The sequence below is a fragment of the Passer domesticus genome, chromosome 20 (assembly GCF_036417665.1).
Source record: "Passer domesticus isolate bPasDom1 chromosome 20, bPasDom1.hap1, whole genome shotgun sequence".
In the NCBI taxonomy this organism is placed as follows: domain Eukaryota; kingdom Metazoa; phylum Chordata; class Aves; order Passeriformes; family Passeridae; genus Passer; species Passer domesticus.
Window position 1 is genome coordinate 8033526 of NC_087493.1, and position 19077 is coordinate 8052602.

Sequence of the window (19077 nt, forward strand, 5' to 3'; positions counted from 1 at the left end):
CTCAGGGCTCTGATTTCACCACCAAAATGAGCTGCTAAGAAGGCAAGCTGACATGTTGCTGTCCTGTAGTTCCTGAGTCTAAAAATCTCAGATGTTTTACAAGTATTTATGACCCAAACCTCAGATGAAGGCTGGAGACAGGAGAATAATGAGGATCATTTTATCCTTGCAAAGTGGGGGCTGTTGTCTCAGATAAAATCTACAGTACTGCTGAGAAAAGCAACTGCTTTTCTTGACTGCCCTTAAGTAGAGGAAAGGAAAACAGGAGAGAGCAGTGGGTGGCTCAAGGAAAGACAAAGCCACCAGTGACAGACCAAAGCTGCTGAGGAGCTGCAGCACCAGGGACCAGCAGAGCAGCTGAGCCTTGATGTGTTAGACACAGCACAACCCCCATTCCTCTAATCTCCCCAAATCACCTCATGGTCTTAATCCTTTAAAATGTGCTTATTTAAAAGCTCCAAAGATCTCAGATGCATCCCATGGGCTGGGGGAGATGGCCCAGCAGTGAGTGTTGCTTCAGATGAGTACAAGACAGGGTGACCTGCAGCTGATGTACAGAATTGCTCACAGGAAACAGATTCCAGGAGCCAGGGAGGAGCTGGGATACCTAGATCTGCCAGCTGTGCTCTCCAGGAGTGTTTAACCCCTTCTTTAAAGAAGAATGGGATAACTCTGGAGGACATCAAGTTCTAAATTCCACAGTTCCTTTAGTCTGCTCCTTCCTCGCCTTGATGATGAGCTAGAAAATAGAAAAGGGATGGGGAAAAAAAGGAGGAATCTGGGATAGCACTGACAGCAGTGAGCTGGCACCTGGCTGTGTCATCTGGAAAAGGCTGGACAGTTTTCACCCAATAACAGGGAATGAGAGATCTTTAAACAAGATCCATGGCCAAGGGTGATGGTACAGGCAGTGGGAAGGAAAAGATGCAGGGAAGAGCTGAGGACTTGGCAAAGAGAGGAGTCAGCACTGTTTGTGCCACTTGGGGAGTGGAAATAGTCAAGAGAAGGGAGCAGCACCCCTGGGAGGATTGCTCTAAGCTCCAGAAGGAGCAATGGGGACTGGACATTCAGAGAGCAAGACATTCAGCACTGAGGGAAGGGCAGCCAAAGGGAAACAATCTTCTTGTTCTTTATGAAAGAAAGAATTTGTGGGGTTTCTTCTTTTTAAATATACCACCTCCAGAAGTTAGCTCCTGCTACTTTCTCTTAGGGAATAAAATTAAAAAACCCTCAGTCAATTCCAAGCCCTTCAAGCACACTCTGAGAATAGAATTATTGAGCTGTTTAAAACCAGAAGCAAGTTTTACCAAAATCTATTGCACACTGTTGCCTTGTTAGTGGCTCTGCAGGACAGTTGATTTTGGCTGTTTATAATCCTCCAGTCCAACTGGCACAGGGGTTTCAGCACCTGTCCAGGCTCCCCCACCAGGCATCCCCTGGCCATGCTGCTGCCAAAACACCCCACACAGCAAAGTAAACCAAATAAATCACAAAATGTCAGCAAGGGGATGCTGGCAACACAACCATCCAGCACAGGAATGGAACATCCTTCCTGGGCCTGTAAGAGTTTCTGGTCTGCACAGTTCCATTTCCTCCCTGACAGACAAAAACACTTTGACTGGTCGGAGTGAAGCTGGTGCTTGGAGCATCTCTGCTGAGATACTGCAGAAGTTGGGTGCTTGAACCGAATGAACACTTCATTCTGTGTCCCGGATTTAGGAAAGGTCCCTGCCCTCTTACACCTCTACCTAAAAGCAGTTCCCTTTTTTGGGCTGAACCTGAAAGGGGCATCTGCATCCCCTGAGCATCCCCTGAGGGCTGGCACACACCTGGCTGTGACTCCAGCTTCCCCCAGGTTTGTTTCCATAACCATCCTTCGGGGTCAAGCCGGGATATTGTTTCAGCAAAGTTTCCTTTTCTTCTGGGGATTTGTTATTGATGTTTCTATGGTTCCCATCTTCTCCCATTTGCACTGCAGTGTGCAAATTGAGGGAGCTTTCCAATTGCAAACCCATAGCACGAAGGAACTCTCTATATAAAAACACACTTTGTTTTTATTTATTACATTTGTGTGGAGGGACAAAATCTCATTGTGCTATACAGTCCTCAAATCATCAGCACTTAAAACACACCAGTCAATAAACCTTTTTTTAATTTAAAAGCAGAATGAATTTCTGCTGAAAAAATTACTTGTACAGCTTTTTTTCCCCTATTGCAACATTAGTTTAAAAAAAATCAACTCCCACATTTGATTTCCTGTGAAGTCAGAAACAGATTTCAGCCTGTTGTGGTGTACACTAACAGATCCAGAATGGAGAAAATCAATACCTTTTGAATGGATTTGCCTGCAGCTGTGCTCACACCTTTATTTACTTCCTCCACAATTCTGGGTTTATTTACTTTGCTTGGATAAGCTGAAGCCTGGGCTTATTCTTCTAGGTGTGTATGTAAGAACTGTCCCTGCTGTTCATGCACGGTTGAGTCAATATAAGAGAAGGATTAAACAAGATGTTTTATTATGGGCACAACTGTGCACACACACGCTGGCATGGAGCATTTAACAAACCTGAAATGCATGTGAAACTCCTCTAAATGAGTGATTATTCAGATAGTCACATAGAGGGTGTCCACGCAGGGGAGGCAGATCTGAATAGCTACAGCACAATTACAGCCCTACCATTACTCTGGATAATTTCCTAGCAGACACGCCAGACTCCCCCAGCTCACAACACAGCCTCAGAGCCAGAGATCCATAAGCCAATTTACATGGAAAATTAGGAGGTGTCAGAAGAGGCAGAACTAGACAGGTCTCAAGGATATTAATTCCTGCTGCCGTAGCCTTGAGCTTTCAACATATCATTAATTTGGGATCGTTGATGTTCCGCTGTCGTCGGCGCGGTGAGAAGAGGGAACACTTCACTCATGCTGTGCTTGTGCTGGGTGAAGACAGAACCAGCTCCAGAACCAGCCTGCACGTGCAGGACCAAGCACTTCCAGCCCAGGCACAGGGAGACTCAGTCCCACAGGGATCAACCCCAGCTCCCAGAGCTCACCACAGACCCCAGTGCAGCAGAAAGAGATGACAAAGGACACCAAGATACTTCCACTTCATTTCAAAGCTTAGCAGCACCATCCTCTTCCTATTTTTACTTCCTCTCCGGTTCCCTGAGCAAGGCTGTTGGCACTCAGGGCTGGGATAACTTTGCTCTGGAGCACACCACCCTCCCTCCCAGCACTGTCAATCAGTTTGATGCAGAGTGGTGTAAAGCACACCCAGCACCACCCCAGTCTAGTTCACTGTCTTCACATTTATGATACATCTGCAAGCAATTTGCTCTGGGACAATGAAGTCCCAATTAATTTGCAGCTGGGTGCAGTTACACAAAGTGGGTAAGGGATGCAAACTAGTGGTGCCTGCACAGAGCATATTAACCATCCTTTTAGGCAGAGCAGCACGCAGCAAGGAGCCCATGACTGCACCAGTGAGTCATTACAGAAGAGAATAGAGCTCCCTTTGGATGCTGTTATCAGTTGTTATCTCTTCCCAGAAGCTGGGGTTTCACACAAAGCCAGGGCAGCAAACACAGCTGCGAGGTGCTGGGGTTTGGTCACACTGCTTCACACACCTCCAGCCCACAGCTGAAGTGTTCCCCAGCCTGGCTCTGGATGCCCTGCCAGTGGCACCCTCTGGGCATCCACAGCTCTTCCTCCCTGACTGGGAGGCAGCTCAGCTCCACTGAAGGGCTGAGCAAGCTCATCTCAGTGCCAAGTGCCCCCACCCTGCCCAAGAAGCAGCCCCTGCACATTTGCTGGTTCAATACAGACACCTGGGGTTTGTTTTTTCCCCTCTTTTCCTGAACAGCAAAGGCTGGCAGCCCAGAGGATCATTATACCTTATTGGTGTGTCAGACACAATTCCCATCCTGGATGCCCTGCTCTGGCCTTTTGGGCATGATTAGAGTACCAATCCATGACTTGTTCCAGTTAATGCTTGCAGTGTTGCAGACCCCAAGGACTCAGAAACATCAGCCTTGACAGCAGCTATAACCCAAGAACAGAAGCAGCATCCTTCCTCCTCCACAGCTCTCCCCAGGGCAGGAGCTCAGCCTTTCAGGGGCTACAAGGATAAACACCAGCAGGTTCCCAGCTCTCCAAATCCCTCGAGGGTGCCCGTGGGGTCTGTTCCACCCACCCACCACCCTACCAGGCATTTTGGGCTCTTTCCCTTGACTCTTGGTGCTGGTGTGAAGGGATTTTAACCCCCTGGCCATTTAGCTCTGCCATAACAGGTTCAGCACTGGTGGGGTATGTGCTGGGCATGACAAACCTCTCCCCTGGATCTCAAATAATTTCCTCCACCTCGAGAGGGAAGCTGCCTCTGAAGAACAAGGCAGCAGCAGCTAAAAATCAAACCAGACAGCTGGACCAGGACTAGAACCACATGGGCAGGCACACTGGAGGCAGTGCAGCTCGAGTGCCTTCACACTGAATTCACACCCACCTTGTTAATAAGACCTTTTGAGACAGGCCATGAAATTGCATTAAATTAAATACCAAGACAGACTATCACAGCAGAGGCTCTTCCTCCCAGGAGCCTGAATGCATTTTAACTCAAAATTAAGAGGACAGGTGAGGGGAAATGTTGTATTTTCCCATTAGCATTTTTCCACTTCTCAGAAGAAACAGCAAGCAACAGCTCCAGAAATTAATTTCTCTTGTGAGTTAAAGTGGGGGAGGAGAAGCAGCCTGGCAGTGCTGCTGCAGACAGTGGAGGAAGGAGATGGCCTCAGCAGCTATTTCCACCTGAAATAAAGACCTTGCCCAGCTGTATCCCCTCAGCCAATTTTAACCTTGCAAGGCAACAAGCTCTGATCTCTCTCTAGAAACCCCAAGCACCAGCTTGCCAAACCAGCTGTCCCTGCAGCAAGGCACTTCATCCTCCCAAGTCTCTACTTCAACCTGCAGCTTTTTCAAGAGTCTTAAATGCACTTAAAGGCACAATTAAAGCTCAGCCTTTCATATTCTTTATCCTTAAAGAGCTGCAAAACTGGAAAGTCCTTCACAGCTGAACAGGACCAGGTCATCCTGCATTGAAGATTGGGCAACATTTGTGTAGTGGTTAAAGCTAAACATTAATTAGCACATCTGAACCCAACCCAGGCCAGTCCCTAGTGTGCTGAGCAGCCCCACAAGAAGGATATTGGACACACCTCAGTGTGTATCCAGTGAGACCTCTGTGGAAGGACACCCAAATGATTTAAAATTTCAAGTTCAGTTCAGCCCTCTCCCCCTGCTCCAGATGGGGGGAACATTTCCCCACAGCCAGAAGCCTCAGGTGGGTCAGCAGCCACCCAGCCTTGCTCCTGGAGCAGTGCTGATGCAGGGTCACTGGGGCAGCCTGCTGGCCCCTGCAGCCCACAGCTCCTCCCTGCACCCCTGGCTCACAGGGACAGAGGTATTTTTAGTGCAGCTGGTGTTTTCTAAACAAGAAATGGCACTTTCCCCCCGATGTGCTGAGCAGGGCTGCAGAGCAGGGGGCTGCTGCCGTAAGCAGTGCGAGCGATGCAGAGTCCAAAGGGATGAATTAGGCAGAGCAGTGAGGCTTGGAGGAGCTTTAGCCTCCAGCTGGCAGAGCAATGCACAGCTGCAGGGCTGCCTTGTGCTGCTGGGGCCAGCCCAGCCCCATTGCTGCAGCCTCCAGAGGGGACCCTGCCCTGGCTGCTCACAACATGCAGATCGAGCTGGAGACTCTCACTTCTGCCTAGGGAGAACTCAAGTGGCAAAAAGCAAACCCAAGAGGTTTTGACTGAGGAAAAAGCCAGCAGTGCTCTTTCCAGCAGCTGTGCAGTGGCTCGTGACCCTGTGGGGGTCACAGTGGCTCTGTCACCATGGAGGGGTGACTGTCCAGCACGTCACTGACAGCGAGGTGGGACAGGGTTCTGGAGGTCTTCCCTCTCTGGCACTGTGATAGACAAATTGTTCCCAGGCTGGCAGGCAAAATTATCCACTTTTCCAAGCACACTGGAGGATGAAGGCAGTGACAGACTGCCAGCACTGGGTAACAGGATCCCTTATCCTATTAGGCTACATCCTAGGGAAATAACAGCACTGTTTCACTTGGACAGGATGAGGGGAAAATGGGCTCATCCAAAGCAAAGACTCCTGAGCTCACTTTGCAAGATTTAATTCACTATATTGCCCTCCAGAAACTGATACCAACTAAACCCTGTCAGTCACACAGTAAACAATTCCAGCTTTGTAGGTGGACCAAGAGCAGTTTTGTGAGCAGATGACATGTGAGATGGAGAATGTTTTAGTTATTTTTGCTAAGTGCAAGATATCATTTGGCTTCCAGGCCAAAAGCATTTTTATTTCAAAAGGCAGATAAGCAGTTTCCAGAGTTCATTACTCTCACAAGCTCTTCTTTCAGGAAACACAGCCCATTCAAGATGGAAAAGAAATTCCTTGTATGAGACAGGGAGAAGCCATTCAAGGGTCTGCTCACTTTAAACTGAGGCACTTCAGAAGGCAGAAACCACTTCCAGAGCACCTCAACATCTCTGTAAATTGGGAAACTTACATTTTAAGGATACTTAATGGTCTGCAGGAGCTAAATAGCTTGTTCACATCCAACCTGAGCAGACTTATTCCACTTCTGCAACAGAATCATTCCACTTTCTGTGAGGAAAAAAAAAAAATCAGCCTTCACTCACACACAACAAAGCAAGTTCCCCAAACCTTGTCCCACCACACCAGGATTCAGAGTCCTTTCCCCCAGGGAGCCATGTCCCCAGCACAGAGCAGGAGCTTTGGGCTCACAGCCATCCTTGCCCAGGTCACAGCAGCTCAGCTGCTCAGCAAAACCCTGCTGAGCCATGGATAACACTGGGACCCAGCCCAGCTGTGATGGGAGCTGGGCAGGCTGAGCTCCAGGGTCTTCTGCTTGGAATTAAATCTGCTCTTCCAGCAAAGTTACAGGCAAAGCTTGTGATTTACACAAGTGTAAGAGAAGGGATCAGACTGAATGGGGCAGCAGACAGAGAGATGCCACTGCCACCTTCCCCTCCCAGGAATCCAAGGAGCCTCTCCCATGCCTCTAGGAGGGGAGCAGCTTCTTGGCTTTGGATCCTGGCCCCTCCAGAGCTGTCAGGGCTCCCACAGAGTCAGGAAAAGAGTCATTGTCCTGGCAGGCAGATTGCAATAACATGGACCCACAGCTCAGCAGCTTCCCTGAGCACAGGCTGGAACAAACAGCACTGGCAGGAGCCACACAATACCTCCCCAACCTTCAAAAAAACCCAAACTAATCAGCAAATCTCTCTGCTTTAATCATGTGCACCGGAGGCACAGAGGTGTCTCATTAAAAGTGACCTATCTGCCCTGGAAAATACATCTCATCCCCTTCAGCACGGGAGGCACAGGGACAGGGTGATACAAAAGGAGGAGGGAAGGGTTCCCTGCTTTGTTCCTGCCCAGCACTGAGGCTCCCACTCCATTACAGGAGACCTCAGCCTCATCTGCACACAGGCAAACCTCAAAGAGAACAAAGTATTCAAATGGACCAGGTTTTATTTCCAAAGAGGAGATGAATTCCTATTTGTTTTCAGGATTGCAATTTTCTCCCCACGCTGCAGAGGATGTGAACAAATGAGCAGGGAATGAAAAGGATTAATGAATGGATGGGTGGGAGCTGGCTCCCAGCTGCAGGGAGAAGGGGGGCACACACCCACTGGGACTGCCAGGGGCAGAGAACCAGCATGGCCAGCAGCACACACATCCCTGGGACCCCCTGCTCAAATGCGGACAGATCAACAACCATCTCTGAAAGGATTCACTTAAGGGAAAATCAAGCAAAAGGAAAGGCAGGAAGGGTTTAAAGTCTAGATCAATCACACGTGTCATTGGAAGGGCTGTTTTTACAGAAACACTGAACTTCCAGCTGCTGACACCACTCAGTTCCCAGCTTTTGTCCTCTTTAAATGATGGACCCACCCACATGACAGTAGCTTCCTCCCCAAGTCTTAAAAGATTCAGAAAACCAAAAAGGCATTTGGTGTTCACTGAGGAATTGATACCAAGCATTGCTCATTTGAGACCTATTGACTCTCCCAGCTGGATCAGAGAGATGTAGCCTTGTGGAAACTGCAAAACAAGGAAAAATTAAACCTTCTTTCTCCCTTATTCTCAAGATATTTAAGTCAAGTCCAGCATCAGGGGATTAGAGGCAAAGTTTGGGATTAGGATTAGGTTCATGAGCTGCTCTGCCTCACATGGCAAGTTGGTTTCTGGTGCTGATGGCTCCCAGTAAATTGAATGAACTCACGCTTTGCTCACAGTGCTCCCAGATTAATTTTTGCTTTGGCCTCCCAGTGTTTGGGGATGATGGGACACAGGAAAGCCACATTAAAGCCACCATAGTTTGTTTTGGTGGGAGAAGTGACACTGCCTTCTAAATCCAAAGACCTGGCATTTACCCATCGTGCTACTATAATGTATGGCTTAATTTAAAGGCAAGCTCAATTTGCAGATTAATTATTATAGCCTGTGACTGGTTGAGCTTGTAATAAATCACCTGGGTGAGAAATTGCACAGCAATTAACTGATTGTACATAGAGCATGTAAATGTTGGTAAAGAGGTGTCACCTAATGGAGACTGATGCTGGGGAACTGCAGGCTGCAGCCAGCAGAAGAAAGTCACAGTGCAAAGCAGGTCAGGGGAGTGGGTGGCAAACAAAACCAGAGGCCAAAACACTTAAAAACATTCAAATCAGCCTTCAGGAACAACATGCTAAACCAACAGAAGATTTTCAGGGAGCAGGAAATGATGGTGGAAGCTGCTGGGGTTTCTTGCAGGTGGTGCTGGGACAGGGGGCACTGGTCAGGACAGCCAGCCCCTGGTGAGGATCAGCAGGGACAGAGCTCAAGGTGACTGACCTTCAAACCACAGGGAGGCTGCAGCAGATGGAGCTCTCTGGCTGCCACAAGCCTGGATTTCAGAAGCATCACTTCTCACCCCGTCCTGCCAAGCATTCCCTGCTGGCAGCCCCTGCCTTGCAGCCTCCTTGGGATGCAGCAGATCTCAGTGACCTGCTGATGCCAGGCCTGGGGCAGGGGGAGGGCCCCTGGGACCTTGGGGCACACGAGCACTGGTTCCCCAGCTGTGTCCCACCCCTGGCCAGGGAGCAGCTGGGCTCTCTGACGAGCACTGACACACAGTGCCCCTCTCACCCCCACCAGGGGAGCTCTGAGCCAGCCTCCTGCCACCACAGTGGCTGCCCCAGGTGCCTCCTTTCTGACAGAGGCAGAGCAGTGTCAGGTGGGTTACTGACCTCAGAGTAATTCTCACAAACCCATGGAGAAATTCCCCTTTTGGGGGAAGATTTTGGAAGCTTCACTGCCCAGCAGTGCCAGGCTTTGGTTGTTTGGGAGCCTCCCTTCAGAGGAACCAGATTTTTCAGCTTTAATAATTAAAGTCCAAAGCTATGGGGTACCCAAGGCTAGAAATGGTTTAGAATAGCAAGCCCAAGTGTGTTATCTTTCCTGAGACAGGACAAATGGGAAACAAGGCAAGTTTAGAAGTTCTCTCTCCACTGTAGAAGGGCTCAAACCTTGGAGAGCAGTTTGTCACCCTCAGGACCCACCTGTGGGATGTCCCCCTCCACAGCACCAGGACACTTTCCTTGGAGCCCCAGAACCCCCTGTCAGCACAGCAGCAGCACTGCTGGGACAGGCAGTCCAAGAGGCAGAGCTCCTCACCTCCTTGGGCATGATCCCAAATGGGCTGGGGAAAGGTGGCACCATCCTGCAGAGCTGGGGGAAGCTGAGAGACAGCAGAGCACCTCAGCCCATCAGTGTTAACAGCTCTCTCAGACTCCCAGGTGAGATTCAATTTGCCAAAGGGTCTGGGATTTATTACCATGCAAACACTGCTGGATGGAATCTGAACACTTACAGCACCATGAACACTCATCCAGAGCTCGAGTCAAGACAAGTGGCCAAACCAGGCTGCAGCCTGCATCCAGGGCCAGGACCCTGATTAGAGCCAGCAGATGTGGAGCCTTCCCTAATTCCACAGCCCCTCCTTCCCTGCCAGCTGCCCACAGAGTTGCTCAGCAACACGAGGGCTGGCACTGCCAATTGATCCAGGGTGAGCTTTTGGGCTCTCTGGAGGAGATGCTCTTCCCTGACACTGTGCTCCCTGTGCTCTCTGCCATGGAGAGCTGCCAGGGAAAACCAGGAGCCTGTGGCACCCCAAAGTAAGGGAGGGATCCCCCACAGGGCTGCACCAAGGAAAAGCAGCACATTACCCTGGCACAGGAGCCTGCAGCCCCCGTGTACACATCCCAGCCCAGCAAGCAGGGCCCTGGCAGCAAGCCTGGCTTGTCTGAAGTTGCAGTAGGGTTAGGTCCATCACTCTCCACCGTTTCCCAGTGGATTCTTGTCCTGAGGCAGAGGAAGCACAGAGCTGCAGCTGCCTTTGACAACACGTTCAGAGGCACATCAGGATCACCAGGATCCTTCCTCAGGATGAAAACAGGCCAACATTAAAGTCCTGCAGCCAGTGCAGCCCACAGCTGCAGGGTTTCCATCACATTCTTTCCCTTTAACTCCCAAATGCAGCTTTTTGGCAGCAGCAGGTCTCTGATGCCCTGGACACCCCTGGAGAAGGATTTGCTGTGTACACAGTCTCTCCATCAGAGAATCAGGATTTGTCCAAAACCCCACAGCAGCCCCTGACAGCATCCAGGGGTCACAACCCAAAGGGCCCTATCCCAGCAAACCAGCAAGAACCCCAAACACAGCTCTGCCTACAAAAAACCAAAAAGGAAATTTGGGAAGCTCAAATTCATATTTATGCTTCTTGATTATCTGCATTATCAGGAATTTAGAATACCAGGGGGGCAGAGACAAACTGTTCCTCCAGTCCCAGAAAACCCCAGAACCCACACCTGGAAGGACTGAAGGCAGAATGAAAAAAAGTTCATTCCTCACTCAGAAGGAAAACTTTCCTGAGGAATGAAAAGATGACAAAATCTGCTTTGCTGTGGCAGAGCTTCCAGGGAAATGGGGCCAATTACAAAACCTGCTTGGGATTTAGCAGGCAGCTGCTGGGAAACGTGTTGGTTTGTCTGGAGGAAGAGAAATTAGGTTGGAGAATTATTAGCAGTGAACGAGAGGAGCTTTCCATGCTCCACACCCGAAGTCAATGTGAGTGTCTGTGGCACTTAATCCTTATCAACATCAGGTTGCACAGCTGGATCTGCAGGCCCATCACCCTGGGGACCACAGAAACTGCCCAGGGTTCCAGCCAGGCTCTCCATCCTGCTGTGGGGAGTTTCAGCCTCACCCTGCAACCCTGGAGCCTTTGGCTCTTCCCCCCTGACTCTGTGTGAGGTTTCTTGCTCTTTAACACCACCTGCAGTGGGAGGCTATGTTCAGATTTTCAGTTTTACACAAGTAGGATCAAGAGAGTCACCCATGCTGTGCAGAGGAGCAGATCAGCAGCACCAGGACCCAGCAACACTCAAAGCTGAGCACAGGGTGAGGTCCCAGAGCTGCAATCCTGCTCCTGGGCTTCCAACACCTCTTGGAGACCTCTCCATTCTCCCCCAGGAATTATTCACCCTTTGGGCTGACACATCCAGTTCATTGACCTGGTCACTTTGCTGGCAGATGGTCTGCACACCACAAAAACCAATTTCATCTTTGGGGTCCCTGAGCAGCAGGGGTGCCTCTGGAAGGGTCTGGGCCTTCATTAGTCTCCAGACAATTTTCCATGCACCACAGAAGGGAGAGGTTTCATTAATTACAAGGCGAGCCATTCCCCAAGCAAGGCAGCAGCTAACAAAGGAAATTACTCACTGGCCTCCCAACAGTTACAACTTAATTAAACCAGGATCCTTCCTCAAAGGCACCATCAGATTTCTGGAGCCTTGCTGGAGCTGAAAGAGCAACCAAGCAGCCTTCAGCCCCAGGGCTGCAATTGCAGGTGGAATTTCCAATGCCAGAGAAAGGCACTCTGTTTTCTTGCAAATGGATCTCATCAAGAGCAAAGCTTCCCTGGAGGTTTTCCATCCCAGAGTGGTGCTGCACCATCCCATTGCACTCCTATGCACAGGGCTCAGATCTGGTGTCTCTCCAGCAGCAGGGCAACAGCATTGCAGGTGGACTCTTCCACACTCCTGCATCCTCCCTGGAATCCCTGGTACCTCCTTGCAGCAGGAGAGCTGCTTGACCCACAAAACCTTCATCTCCAGTCCATAAAGAAAAGACAAAAACTTACATTACCAGGTGTTCTAAGCCTGGTGCTCCATTTCTCTCTACACCTCTAGGCAGATCCACCAGCAGCTTTTCCATCTGCAGATATAGAATTTAAAAGGAATTATACCAGCAGCAGGGAGCACGCTGTTCCTGTTCTATAGCCATGCTTTGGAAACTGATGCAGATTTATTTAATATCAAATTCTGACTTTGCTCAGATCTGTCAGCACAGCTCCCTTGGCTTCAGCATAGCTGAGGTGCTGGGTGCAACTGAAAGCAAGACCCAGCACTCTGGAGTTATTAACAGTGCATGAATAATCTGGATACAATGCCCCTCTAATGCCAACAGCAGGATTCAAAGTGCAAACACAGAGCCAGCAGAAGCAATTTCTCTGCTCTCATATGAGCACAGGCTGCTTTCCACCCACACCTCCAGCCAGCTCAGGAGCACCAGGTCTGCCTCTGGCCCTCTGAACACGCTCTGGATGCCAGTTTGTGGATGCTGAGACCAAGGCAGGGCCATCATCCCACTTCCCTGCACAGTGCTTTGTCACAGCCAGGACAAAGATGTTGGCCAGATGCCCAAAACCCCAGAACCTGGATCCTGCAGCCTCACAGTGCTGAAAACAGAGCCCAGTGCCCTCATTCCATGGTGGGAAACACCTCCCTTCCCACCTGGCAGCTCCCATGCCTGTCTTTTTCAGCCAGGTGAGGTGCTTGGTTTAGTCAATATGCAGGACAAGTCTGGCCAATTCATGCCATCCCACCAGGAGACAGAATTTCCCCCTTTGGGGTGGAAGTCATTAGCAGATTGCACAGTATTTCTAGCTGCAATTGGTCTGATTTTATCCTTTGGACAAGCTCTCATTGTGCCTTTTTTTTTTTTTTTTACGATTAAAGTGCTCTTTGTTATCTGGCAAAGTGCTTAAGTGTAATTAAGTCACCCAGTCCTCCATTTGATAAGCACTAAGCCGACTGAGTTCTTGCATTCCTTCCCTCCACATGCCTTCCAAGCTTTCAGTATCCTTTTAAAAACCCCTGATACCAAAGTTGTAGCATTTAGCATTTCTGGCCCAAAGAGGGGAACAGGTCAGCTCCCTGCCCTTGCCTCCCACCCTGACACCAACCCTCCTTCCCACCCTGCAGCAAAGGCAGGGAGGCTTTCCCAATCCTCCCCCTTGGAGGCTCCTGCATTTCACCCACTCTGGCACTATCAGCCAGGGCAGGGATCCTGTTACAGCTCTGCACACTGATAACAGAAGGGTTTCTGTATCAGGCTTACCTCTGGATGTGGAGGTGTAGCCAGAGGGTTTAACCTTGCCTCTTCCCACCCCAAATCCTGCCGGGCTGGTGGGATCATTGCTCACACACCCTGCAGATCAATTCCAGCTGGACTCCGTCCTCATGCTGTCCCCTGCTTGCAGGGCAGCTTGCTGCCAGGTGTTTCAGCATAAATTCCATCTCCTTTCAGGAGTCTACCAAGGAAAAATAAAAAAAGTCTCTCCAGTTGCATTAGGATAAAGTTATACCTGGCTCAAGCTGACACTGTGCAGCCATTTCTGCTGGAACAGCTTCTTGATTAAATCTACCCATCCCTACAGCTCCTGACAGCTCCCAGCAATGCCTGAAAAAGGAAAATGAGGCTTTCAGGAGAAAGGAGCATGGCTGTTCACTTCAGTGGCTTCACCCTCACTTTTCCAAGTTGTTCAGAGTGTTACATACAAAGATTGCATCCCAGCCTGTCCCCCAAGCTCAGGCTAAGCACACCTTTTAAAACCTCACAGATGGACACTGAGAGATTCCTGACACCAGTTCTCTGTGCTCCCAACTGAAATAAACTAAATAAAAGCATTAATTTAGCTGCGCACCAATGAGAGCTGCTCTGGTACCACATGTGAGGCACAGCTCAGGTGTGCAGGGGTCTGCAATGAGAGGCACAGCCCTTGCACCCAAGTGCTCTTGTGAAGCTCAGTGCCCCCAGGATGACCAACAGCAGCACTGTCAGGACATAAACTACTCCCCAAAACAGCCAGGAGCTCCACCAACTTCTCTGAGGCAAGCACAGGCAGTAGGGCCCAGCATAGATGCAGGTTTTTAAATTAGTTCAATTTTTAGCCACAAATTTATGGGAGAAGAGGGGGAAAGCAGCTTGGTTATTGGGAAAGATTTATGGGACAGTCCCTGCACATGTGGCAGGAGCTGCCACATGCAATATTCATCCAAATGTCCCAAGGCTGCTGCACACACAGACTGGACTCCATACCTCCCCCAAGTGCTCCATGGAACACATCAGCTCCAGTGTGCTTTCAGAGGACTTAAAAAAATACCTTTGCTGTGTCAGGTGAAAATTACTCTATCCTGCAGCATAAAGCCTTGTTGAAAAGCAAAAAGCAGACAACTGCCTTTACAATCTGCACCCAGAGCCACACGTGACTGGCAAAAAGATAACAGCCCTCAGGCACTGAGTGGTTTTCAATTTACACAGCTCTTCCAGTGCAGAAATGCACCACTCCTGCAAACCTGCCTTTTTACTCCAGATGGAATCCAATCACACAAAATACCACGTAGACATTTGAGAGAAAATTCTCAGGTTGTAAATTTAAAGCAAAAGGGAGTTAGAGCCACAAAATGGCCTTGGTGTAGGCTCTGAAAGTTGTGTGCAGCTTCAAATGCAAGAAGCAGCACTTGGCTGGGAAATGTCCAGTCAAGGCCAGCTCTGTGCAGGGGTCAGAGCCTTTAACATCTATTTAATGGCCCCAAAGACAGGGCACTCTGCAGGATCCCAGTGGGACACTTGGGATCAAAGACCATCATATCAACCCCACCAGGCTCCCAGCTTGACACACCCAGGAGGGAGGGAGACCAAAGAGGATATTAAGGGGGCTGCAAGTGTCATGTAGTGGCAAACCTTCCCCCAGCATTGGAGAGCTGCTGTGGAGTCAAAGCTGGTGGAGAAAGAGCAGGATCAGACAAAGGAGTGGAGTCAGCAATCATCACATGAAGCCTCCTCCCACCTTCCTCCTCAGCTCAGGGCATGCCAGCTCCTCCAGCCCACCCCACAAGTGCTGCCAGGGGACAGATTTCAAGCAGCAGCCCAGTTTTCAAATGGCACAAAGCACAATCACAGCCAGCCTTACTTCCCACCCCTCAGTGCCTGCTTCACACCAGCTGCCAGCTGGAGACTCATCCCTTCCCACTCCCTCCAATAACTCTGCTGGCAGCTTGCTTCCCATAAGAAAGGGAAGCAAGCAACATCCTCTTTAGCCTTGTGTACCAAGAGCAAATCAACCTGCTCTGGTGCTGCAACTGCAGCTGTCTCAACCTGTCACAGAGCTGTAGATGGCACTCGGTGTTCACAAGGCTGATTTGTTTGTTGGAGCTGGTAAAACACCATCATTATTCTGAAGTCTTGCTGTAGCACTTGAATTGAACTCAAGAGCTCAGAGAGGTACATGCCAGCATTACAAATAAACTAAGCAGAGACCTTTGAAACACAGACACAGAAGAAGAGTTCAGTGGTCCTGGGACTGCTGGTGCAGACACTGAACAGCTCCTCACCCTTTCTGAGCACACCATCACCTCCTGCTCCACATCTCCTCCTGCTTATGGACTCAGCCACACAAGGAATTGTTCATTCCATTTGGTGAATTGCTCATTCCATTTTGTTTAAAGCCTGGCTGCACAGAACAGGTAAGGAATAGCCTGAAGCTTCACAAGCTAATGAGACTCTGCAGAGCAGATCCTTAATCTCCCAATTCCTTGCCTTAAACAATATATCCTCCCTCTCAGTCTCCAGCACAAGCCAAAGGCACCCTGGGTGTCCTGACTCAGCCACTTGTCTCCCACCTGAAGGCATTTCCCTGCCAGGCATCTCCTTTCATGGAATACTCAGCAAGAAGCAGCAGGATTTTGAATGCCTCTCCAGACCAAAGCCAGGGAAGACATTTCCAACTACCTGGTGAGCACAAACACATTGCAGAAGTTATGAAACTCGAGCAAGGAGCATAATCTGTAGCCTCAAACTCTGCACAGTGAGGCTCCTTCACCCCAGGCAGGCACTCCAGTGTCAGTCTGTCCAGCTGAACCATGAGCAGGGTGCCAAGGCAAACTGGGGAAATGAGGAAAGCTTCAGCCACTCTCTCCAGACAGAAATAACTCAGCATTTCTCCCAGTGCAGCCCATCACTGAGGTAAGAAAGGCTCCTGACCATTTCAATCAATCTTGCTGCACTCCTTGGTTTTTCCCGTACAATTAACAAAGTGCAATTTCCAGTAAGTGATTGCAAATAAATCCTTAAGTGCCTGACAGACAGCAGCTCCAGAAAGTCACACAGTGGCATTTGAAAGCCCAGATTCAGATCAGTACTGGGGTTTCCAGTAGCTGATTGTGTACCACAGCTTTGCATTACAACACTAACTCTGTTTTCCTGCCACCAAGCAGAGCCCCAAGTATGGTCCTGCAGTATGGAGAGTCACACAAAGGCAGTTTCTACCACAAATTTACAAGACAGGGTGAAATTTAAGCTCTTTCCATTTCTCAGCCATCAGGAGGCAGTGGTAGCTGTCAGCAAACCAGAGCACATAGTGGTTATGGAGAGGTATTAACTGCTTAATCCCCAAAGTCCTGTTCTCAAAGACATGTTTGTTTTTTTTCTTAAAAACCTCCTGTCTTCCAAGCCCAGCCCTGATCAGTGACAACAGAGGTTTAGCCCAGAAACCCTCCTCAGTAATCTCCTGTTTGGACAAAAGTCTCTTTCCATTGCCCTGCCCAAACTCCCAGCTGTGACATGCTGTGGGAATGATCACAAGCATCCTAAAGCAATAAGGAATTTGCCAAAAGACTCCCAGGTGAGGCTAGAAAACAGCCAGATCCCACACCTCCCAGACAAGCTGTAACACCTGACACCATTACCTGCTTTGCATCCAAACCCAAATACTTCAGTGTATGCTCAAGGTCTGCCAAATCCTGCTGGAACAGACTGCCAAACCACCCCTTCTCATGGTCTCCTGTAAGAAGTTGAAGTTGTCTAAATGATGCTCTGGAAGCTCAGAACTGAGATGTTTCCACTAGAATATAATCAAGTATAATGAAAAACGTATATATCTGACAACTGATTGCTGAACTACAGCTAATCCATGATTACAGCTTTGTTGGGCAGTCATGATGTGGGCTTAGCTCAGAGCAACTGTGAGAACACCACAGGTATTGCAACACACACAAGAATTGAAGCACTTGACAGTTTTTAGGGAGCTTCATAGAATCATTTAATGGTTTGGGAAGGACCTTAAAGCTCATCCCTTTCCAGACCCCTGCCTTCAGCAGGGACACCTTCCACTAGACCAGGCTGCTCAAAGCCCCCTCCAACTTGGTTTTCAACATTTGTAACATTCTTTTCTGTCCCAAGTCACACAAAGCATCTGCACACAAATCCTCCTGGTATCAGAACAAACTCCATGGGTTGCAATGAAGGCAAGAGGATGGGCAAGGTTATCCATCCCAGACACTGTTTTCCAAGTGTTACCACTTGTAAAGTCTGAGGCACAGCTGGTTTTTGCAGAATTACTAAAATATTTCCACACACCCTGCCAGGAACTGCAGGAGTTGTTAACACAGGGATTAAAGCAGGTAGCTGTACCTGGCAGAGCTGCTCTGCTGCAGCACAGAGCATGCAATTCCCACCTGGCTGTGCTACATGAAACTAGAAAAACAATCCTAAGGCCAAACCTCCTCCTGTTTCTTCAAAAAACACTGACTCTATTTACATCAAGTTCATCCAGGAGTTAACCACAACGAACTTGTGAGTACAGGGACTGCACAAACACGACTTCAGCACAACAGAAAAGGACAGGAAGGACTCAAACCCACCCTCACACAGCACAGCTCTGCTCTGCTCCCCCCTGGAGAAGGGTCAGAAGCAGGAGGGAGAACCAGGGACAGGCTGTCCTGTTCAGAAAAGGCAGCCAGCTCCCACTTTTCTTAGACTTAATATTAATAAATATTTTTAATATTTTTAAATGTTAATATTTTAATATTAACATTTTTCCCAATCAGAAAATAAACCCCACCACAGCAAAGTGGGCGAATGCACCACACTCACCTGCTCCAAAACCCACATGCCCTGCTCTGGTTTATTCAGTGTGGGTCTCCCCAGGCAAATCAAGCCCCCTCTCACTTGGGATGATGGCAGTGTCCCACAGGGGAGTCAGGAGCAGCCCTGGCCTCCACCATCAGCTTCCTCCATGGCTTCCCCAGCCAGCCAGGGCTGGAGCCTGCTCTGCTCCCTGGTGCCACACACCCACAGTCCTCCTGTGACACTCACAGGGCCACATCCATCATTACCTGAGCTGCCAGGACCCCCCGAGCAAACCATGCACTCACAGGGCCAGGTCTCACCACTGCCCAGCTCAGTGACCCTTGCTTCAGCTTCTTTCCACAGCAAGAGCCCAGGACAGTCATGCTCCACTCAAAATACATTCAGGTTCCACCCCAAACAAAGGTGAAAAGACCCCAAATTTAAGGAGAGACACCCATTAAAAACCCCACCACAAGCAGCACAGTTCTAATTTCAAAGCAGCTGGACAAAAACCTAATACTAAAAATCCTAACTCAAACCCAGAATATATAAAGGGGAAAAAGAGCATCACCTCACCCTCCATTTGTGAGTGGAGAATGGGAAGTGCAGCCCCCAGGACCACCCACACCCAGATGGTGAGACTCAGAATTAGGGCTGATAAGAGGATTGAGCTGGGGAGAACACGAGTCCCATCCCACCAAGGCTCTGCTGGTGTCCCTGAGAGGAACAGGACGTTCCCCCCAC

The 19077-nt window shown here is 49.4% G+C and overlaps 1 long non-coding RNA gene across 7 annotated transcripts; it reads right to left on the reverse strand.

Annotated features, from left to right (window-relative positions):
* Positions 1-5457: 5457 nt before the first annotated feature.
* On the reverse strand, positions 5458-18869 carry LOC135284314 (uncharacterized). 7 transcript variants are annotated; one of them, XR_010349740.1, is made up of 5 exons: positions 18358-18869; positions 17172-17266; positions 13543-13735; positions 12284-12357; positions 5458-6678 (listed from the first exon to the last, which is right to left on the reverse strand). It is a non-coding gene; the product is annotated as an uncharacterized LOC135284314 (long non-coding RNA). The 7 variants fall into 7 exon arrangements; XR_010349743.1 differs by lacking the exon at positions 17172-17266; XR_010349742.1 differs by lacking the exons at positions 17172-17266; positions 18358-18869 and adding an exon at positions 15819-17063.
* Positions 18870-19077: the final 208 nt, after the last annotated feature.